Source organism: Zosterops lateralis (assembly GCF_965231275.1).
Source record: "Zosterops lateralis genome assembly, chromosome: 1".
Classification (NCBI taxonomy): Eukaryota; Metazoa; Chordata; class Aves; order Passeriformes; family Zosteropidae; genus Zosterops; species Zosterops lateralis.
The window spans coordinates 6,706,321-6,715,085 of NC_139762.1; positions in this window are offsets into that span (position 1 = coordinate 6,706,321).

The following is an 8,765-nucleotide window of genomic DNA, read 5'->3' on the forward strand; positions in this document are numbered from 1 at the left end:
GTGATGCTGCTTGGGCAGGAGGGTTGGACTGGGTCATCTCCAGAAGATCCTTTCATTCTAAACAGTTCAGTGATTCTGTGATAGTCCAGCCCCTCTGCAATGACCAGGGACAACTTCAACCAGACCAGGTTGCTCAGAGCCCTGTCCAACCTGACCTTGAATGTTTCCAGGGATGGGGCATCCACCAGCTCTCTGGGCAACCTGCGCCAGTCCTTCACCACCCTCACTATAAAACGTTTCTTCCTTATATCTAATTTAAATCAACCCTCTTTTGCTTTTAAACCATTCCACTTTGTCTATTGCAACACACTCTGCTAAAAAGTTTGTCTTCATCTTTCTTATAAGTCCCCTTTAGGGACTGGAAGGTCACTGGAAGGTCACCAGAAGATCTCCCCAGAACTGTATCTTCTCCAGGCTGAACAAGAAGACTGTGGTATGGGGTTGGCTTTAATCAATGTAAGGTGATGTTACATCAGGGTTCTTTTCAGGAAAACCACCAGCCCAATTATTACTATTTTTCCTTCCCAAATGCCTGCTAATGTTCATATTTGCCTCATATCCATCCACACTAAGCATCTCCAACCCAGCACCAAGCAAGAAACAATTTTCTGAATAAAAAAGGATCAGTTTAGCAATGGAAAACACCACAATACACCAGGATTTCCTGGCCACACCATCACTTTATTGCAGGCAGCTTTCCTGGAGAGGTCTGGCCCTGCTTCAGTGTGTGGCTGAGGGCATCTTCTTACCTCATGTGAGGGTTACAGACCTCAGTGTGGTGCTGTGAGTACAGGGAACTCAGGTTTGGGGTTTTACAAATCTTTTTCCTGGTCAAGTTCCCCTGCCTTTGGCTTCTGGCAGTTGGAGCTACACTGCTGGACTCTCTTGATACAACTTCGCATGCACATATTGCCCTGTGTGAAGTTCTTTGCTAGGAGTGATAAGCAACGTTACCACAGTGCTAGAAGAGGCAACATGCTCAAAAGGGCAATTAAGTAATGAGTTAAATAACAATAAAATAATAATAATAATAGTAGAACAGAGGTTGCCCAGAGACGTTGTGGATGCCCCATGTCTGGAGTTGTTCAAGGCTGGGTTGGATGGGATGTGGAGCAACCTGGTCTAGAAGAAGGTGTCCCTTGGCAAGGGAGTTGGAACTGGATGATCTTTAAAGTCTCTTCCAACCCAAACCATTCTATGATTCTGTGAATTTGAGATAACTCCCATTTCTCTTTGGAATGGTTTGCAAGTGATGGGTAGTAGAGGCAGGCCTCAGCTATGCCTCTGCAGGGACTTTTTAGGGATTTTGGATAGCAGAAATGCCATTGAAACACCAAAAACACTCATCAAGAAGGAAACCCTCCAGCTAGATGCCAAAGACAATAAAATAACAATGAGCTTTAATGTCACACCAATGAGGGAAACAGTTATTTGTAATTTACTGTTTATTTTCATATACAAAAAGATAAACTTGAAATAGTTCTTTCTAGGTTTTTTTCCTCCTATCTGTTGGGGTGTAGCTGCTTCACACAGGGCAAATACTACATTCATACTGGTTTATTCGGACACCCAGTGCAAAGCTGAAGCAGCAAAACTCCAACTTGGCAGATCTAATTTCAAACTTGAGACTCATTTCTAAAATACCACAGTAAAAAGGAACAAAGATCCACTGCAAATTCATGAACTATGATACAATGTTCTTTCCAAAATGTCTTCATTTCATAACTGCAATACAATGGATGTCTGCATTAGGCCATTTAATACATACATTTTATATATGTATATTTCTGCAGAATATATATATATAAAATGTACATATGTAAAAAATCAGCACACTTCAATCCAAAAGGGGTTACAGCAACGAGCTTAACTCTCTATACTTTTTTTCTTTAACAGGATACTTTAGTATAACTTTTGTTAACTCAGTAGTACAAGCTATCTCTGTTCTACATTTTTATAGCTACAAGAGTGAAATATAACCTACAACATTTACATTTCACATATCTTGGTATACAAACAGTACTTAGTGAATTTGAGCCAAGGACCAAAAGACTCTTTAAAAATTATTTCACCATCTGATAGAGCTTCCTGTAATTTACACTTAGTTTATTCTGCAATCTTCTAAATCATTTAATCTCATAGTTTGAGTTTAAATCCATTCCAACTGGAAATCCTGGAGAAACAGGTTACTGCAAACTCTTATGTATACTCTATATATACAAGTTAAGTAACACAGCGTAATAAGACTTAGCTATTTATCCTAAAACTGATATACACATATTTCACTACGCTAGACAAGTCTTAGGATTTTTATTTTATTTCTTTAAATAAAGCACAAATTTAGAAGTAGCTGGTAAAACTTACAATAGGATGGTTTTAAAATGACAAATGGTTAGGGTGAGATTTCTTCCTGCTGGTGCCAAAACATTTTCTTGTGAGTTTTTTTGTACTATGCTGTGTTGTTTAACTGTATGCATCTAATGTTACATGCAGAAAGCTCTTTCCACAAGAATTGACATCAAACTGTACTTAAGTCAACTTTACAGTACAAAATTTGTCAAACTTAAGGACAAATGTGAAAATATTAACAGGTGAAAGATCAGGCTTTCAACTCTATCATGAGAATCATGCAGAATTCATAAGCAGATAGTTTAAACAGATTGACAATGGCATTGTGCGGGCTTATGGCATAGAATTGAGGCCAAAAATGTTACTTAGTTTGCAGTAACCACCTCCTTTAATCCTCACCCACTACGAGATTGATTTTTGCATCATAGTGATTCCACTGGAAGGCCAGCAGCATTGCAAAATACCTCCTCCTGGGAGATTTTAGTACTTTGATTTACCAAAGATGATAATTGTCAACCGTCAATAGCCATAGGAACATTAGGCAGTCAAGGAAAAAATGAGCAAAGGGAAATACCTTGTTCTCTTCTTTTAGTAACAGTAAATTAATTACTATCCATTCATTACCAGTAATTCAATTACTAGTAATAGTAAATTAATTAGTATTTGGACAGGAAAGCTGCATTGCTGTCCAAGTAAAATACAGACTAATGTATCAACTACATGGATACAGTTTTTTAAAAAACAGACATTTGGGAGGGGAACACATAAAATAAACTGGTAATTTAAAAAATGGTTGAACTTTTATTTTTCCACCTAAAATATAGCCTGAACATAATTCTCTTCAGCAAAGTACCATTAAGAAGTTGCTGTAGTTGAAGGTCTGATTTTATGAGTTTGTTCTTGGGAGCAGGTATTTGGAAAAGGAAAGGGCCAGACAGGTTCTAGGTCTTGTCGACATATTTTTTGTTATCCACAAAGTTGCTAAGTCCACTTTCCAAAGCTATGAGGTGCTTCAATCTCCTCCTCCTCTATCATGGCTGGATTTTTTGTTTTGATTGTTTTCTGGAGTTTATTTTGGTGTTTTAACAGGAATGGCAATGCAGAGATGCCACTGACTACTGAATTAGGATTTTAATTGAGTAGGATGGTTACTGGTTAAACTTCAGTTCCTCAAAACACTGGAAAATTGAATGAAGTATGGCCTTCCTTGTCACAAAAACAGAAGCTATGAAATTTTCCTAGAACATGTTTGAGTTTTGCAATACCAACCTTATTGGAATGTTATAAACTGAGTTTTTGGGTTTTTTAACACTGGAAAGATTAAGAGGTTTCTGCTTCAAAATAGGCCAAAAAAGCAGAAGTGGTGTTTTAGTCACATCATCTGCCCCATTAAAATACTGAAATAAAAGGCTAATAAAGGAAGCACTTTTTAGAAAACACATTTTCTTTCTAGATATCCAGCACAATGCCATTATAGAGCTTCAGAAAAGCCCTTTTGGTTTCAATGTTGGAATACAAAATAAGATTTGCTTTTTTCCTTCAGTCCTTGGGGATCACTTTCCATTTACATATATATATCATATACATATATACATGTATATATGTATATGATACATATATATAAACACCCATATAGAGCAAGGTTCCTGTTTGTGTATGTTACAATATTGTAGTATCAAGGAGAATCCAGATAGCAACACTGTTTAACATGAGGTTTGAGGTAATTGGTTCTTGAAATACCTGGATCACAGACTGCATCCAGAAATGACAGCTGGGCAATGAAAAGTGTTTTTTTTCAGACAGAAATAATAATTTAAAAAAATAGTAAAAGAAAAAGAAAGCTTACAGCAGTTGCTTTTACATGGAAAAATAAAGGCACAACAGAATAGCATTACATTTCAGAACAGCTGGATGGACATAACACAAGTATGATCTCTTTCTGTGGAAGTGTCCTGACAAAAAACATTGCTGCTTATTCCATAGGCTACTACTTCAGTCAGGGAACTGAGCATCACCCTAAAACGAGTCATGAAAAAGGAATTCCTGCGTAAGTAAGGGACCAGGTGTGCTTAGAAAGTGTTCCAGGAACACGCACACACTCGTGGTCACACAGGATTGGATGGAAACTCTCTCCTGGTTTCCACAGGGCCAGGACTTCACCAGAACACAACTGAGGGACTCGGCAATTGCAGGAGACTGCTTGAATTAGTGAGCACTAATTGCAAAAGGCACACTGTGAAACCAGTTTCAAGGCAGTGCCATGTGTTGTTTGGTTTAAAGCTTTTTTCAGTACCTCTCACCCACTGACACTGTCCTATTGTGGTTGAGAGGACTTAAGTCCAATGGAAAATTAGGTTAACCTCCCCTCAAACACACTTTTTTCTTTAATACTTTTAGAGTACCTTGGACTGGTTACACAGATTTGGGGAGCTCTTTCTCTTAGTAGGGCTTTGGACATAACAGTGCTCCTTTTCTTTAGTGCCTCTGACACAGACTACTAAACCTGATTTTGGGAATACAGAGCACACATCTGCGTGTTCTGGTGAAGCCTGATTAGTTGTGTCACCTCAGAGAGAAGGAATTTCTAGGAACTGGTTTTATCAGGACTCCACTGGCAACAGCTCCTTACAGATCATATTGTCAGTGCAGCAGACACAGCTGCTATGAACGGATACGGCAGCGAGCGAGATCAGCCTGGCTATTTGGCCTCGGTAAATTTTTAACACCCTGATTTCACAACTCACTGCGGCACCACAGCACATGCCAAAAGACACACTGCCCACACATGGATACTCGCATGAACATGTGCAAAACTCCTCCCAGGTTAACTGAAGATGGCCATAGAAAAGCAATAAGCATCTTTAGCAGAAGGGACGTGATATGCAAGATAACCTAAACATATACTCAGTGCCGTCCTCAAAGCATGTCCAAGTACATCCAAACTTGCTCCTCAAACTGTTTTCAGGCTACACTTGTTCTATCCTCTAGACTTTGATGTAGTGCACACTTAATTTAAACATTATATATATATTTCTTTATTTATTTGCTGTGCATACACAGACCTTTCTCCCTTTTCCCTGCAGAAACATATTAGACATTACAAAAATAATTTGTGGTATAAAAGAATTCTCACACAATGTAGAATTTTTTTGTTTGTATATGTAACTAAAATATATATTTTTTTTTCCAAAAGTAAAAAAGTCAAAATGTCCTTATTTTCCTCTATTATATAGTCTATTTTATTTACAATGTTACCAAACAATATCCTGTATGTAAAAGTGACAAAAGCTTGCGGGACACTTCCTGCCTAGCAACTTCCAAAGCTCTATGATGCTTGAAGAGGACTGCAACAACAGCACTGTCACACCTTATCAGCCAGCACCTTCCTCTGCAGTACGAGTTCCTTCCATGCTTAGTGAAACCAGACCTTTTCCATGCAAAACAGGGCAAGCTCTGACAGTCTGCCTAGAAAGTCGTACAAGAGGAATAAAACTGTGTTCCCTAGTTCCAGTGCTGTGATGTTAAGGGGCATGGCCAGGCCTGACCCAGCCAGCCTGGAAATATCTGCTTCCACTGAAACCACTGACTTCAAGTGGGAACAGCAGGGAGTCAGGAGACCCAAGGAAAATACAGAGGAGTTACTGGGGGGCACTCACAGACCTTCTCTTCAAAACAAAGACCTTGGCACTTCCATAGGTGTAACCATCTAGCACATAAAGATATTCTTTAAGAGAATTTCAGCTGAAGAATTTCAGCAGAATAAAAAGTGGGTTACTTTTGTCTTAATTAGAGATTTCTTAATGATCAAGACCAGCTAAAATCCTTAATCATAATTAATAGGCCTGGTACTACTTAACTAATGGTTAGGCTGGTTTATAGCCATCTCTTATAATGTATACGTATATTTCAAGATAAGCCATATACAATTTCCAGCCTTGCTGTACTAATGCAATTTCATCAGCAAGTCACAGCTCCACCATCTCAAAAAAACACTCCAATTTTAGTCCCTGTGGTATTTCCAGTTTAAAAATGTGAACTCAAATTTTTTGCACCTAGGAAACCAGCCCAGCTAGTGCAATAAATAAAAGGGAGTTCCACCAGAGAGATGGGGATCCTATCTCCAAAAATCAAGGAGAATTTTTACTCAGGACATTCAGTGTTAATATTCCCCTGAGAGCTTCCATATGAGACAGAGAGGGGACCAATAAAATTCTGCAGCCAAGTTTTTGAAGAGCTGCTTCCTCTAAGTCTGAATGGGAAGTGAAATTTAGTGCTTGGGAAGTAGAGTAAGAGGTGTCGTCACCATCATATTCAAGGGAGTGCTAAGAGGAAAAGAGCTGCAATTGCTTATGACAGCTACACCTGTGGATGTGCCCAATTCCTGACTTGGAAAAACCCTCTGCAGTACCAAACAGAACCAAAATCATGTTGTCAATGAGAGTTCAAATGGAGGTGAGGAAACTACTTAGTTGACAGCTCAACTGTTGAAAGACCAACAAGTTAATCAGAGCTTCTCTTTGTTAATAAAATAAATAAATACCAGTTTAAAAACAGCTTTATCCAAATTGGTACAAATTCAAAGTTCAGGGTTTCCTTCCATGCTGCAATAGCAAGACACACGTACCTACATACATATAAAACTTGTTACCCAGCACACACGCAATTTGGAAATTCTTTTTCAAATCAGTTTCTGAATCCTGCTGACAAGATGATCTATAAGGAGCCATTACTCCAGGAAGATGTAACACTTTACAATCAACATTCGGTCAAGGTTTGTACGGTCGTGCAGTTCCCCGCAGTAAGATAAGCTACATGTGAGAATTTGTGTTGATGCTTTCTCAAAAGAGAAGATTTCAGACACTGTTTAATAGGCTATTAAAATAATATGGCACTTTCAATAAATACTTTAAAGCTTCTTAAAGAAATCAGGATAAAAAAGCAACTGCTGTAATGAGCCTGTTTTAGCTATAATACGTAATGCTGAAGGAAAAAATCCAGAAGAGCAAACAGATATTAACAGTTAAAAGACAGTACAGCTTTTTTCTTTCTGCAGCAATAGGAACTGGCTCCCCTTTCCAGGGAAAAGGGAGCGAGCCCACCCCAAAACAAATATTCTCTCAGTCTTAATTGCTCTACGCTCCACCCCAACCCTTACATCACTTCACTTCTAAAACATAGTCACATTTTCATATAAATCTCAGTGCAGAAATGTATTAAACATGAAAAATACTGATCCTGCATACATTTACAACCACACTTAACATTAAGTGAGTGCCTAATGTCATGACACCAGAAGAGCTACCTACACCCTCAATGCTAAGCATAGGTACATTGCAGCATCAGGCCCAAAGGTGGCAACGACCACCAGAGACATCGGCTGGGTCAAATGGTCTCGTTCTGTCTGGTTTTGTCAAGGTTTTCTCAACAGAAGCACATCAAGAAACAGAAACTTTCAAACCTACACACGGAAACACAGTTACATGTGTGTACACACTAATATGCAATATACATTCAGTAACTTGAAAGAATAGGTTAAGACTTTATTCAGATAGACAAATTAAGGCAATTCTCTTAATGTCTCTTCAAGATAAAGGACCATGTCCTCATTTGTGACCTCTAGGTTTTAAAGCTATACTTTTCAAGAAATATATTTAATTTTTGTTTTAATATTTTCTCCAATTAGCAGTTTCGTTTGCTTAATAAATTACATCTGTGCAAGGGTGCACACTGATAATTTGGCAGTGGAGAGAAGTCCAATTAATTTGTATATAATACAGACTTTTTACATTTCCATTACAGGGTGATTAGTTTAGGACTGGATTTTGGCTCAACAGAAAGAAAAATTTAGAAGATCTGGCCTTCCAGTGGACATAACTTTGTCAGTCTAGCAAGACACAGAATTCATGTTATATTCAAAGTAAATAAAAAGAAAAAAAAAAAAAAAAAGAAAGAAAAGAAAAAGGAAAAAAAGAAAAAGAGAAAAAGATGTACTGTCCTTTCACTAAAACAGACAAAAAAACCCAAAACCACAGAATGGAAACAGCCTTCACAAATAAGAGTGAATAATGCCCAGGTACCTTATATAGGCAGTTATTCTACAACTGTATACAGTTATTTACAATGGTGCTTTATTAAACAAAACAACAAAAAAATGGTAGCACTTCCTAAAAGATTTTGGAACTTTTTTTCTTTTTTTTCTTTTTTTAAAACTCCCTTGTCATAAAAGCCAACTTACATTAAAATATACTTACTACAAGACAACACAACTAACAAAATATATAATAAAACTCATACAAGTAGAAAATTTTGAGGTATTTCTGGTTTGAGGTGGTCTGTGGTCATGAAGTTTTTAATTTTTTTTTTCAGTTTAAACCTCGGAAGCCACGTAACGTGTGTGTGTGTATGTTTTGTGTTTG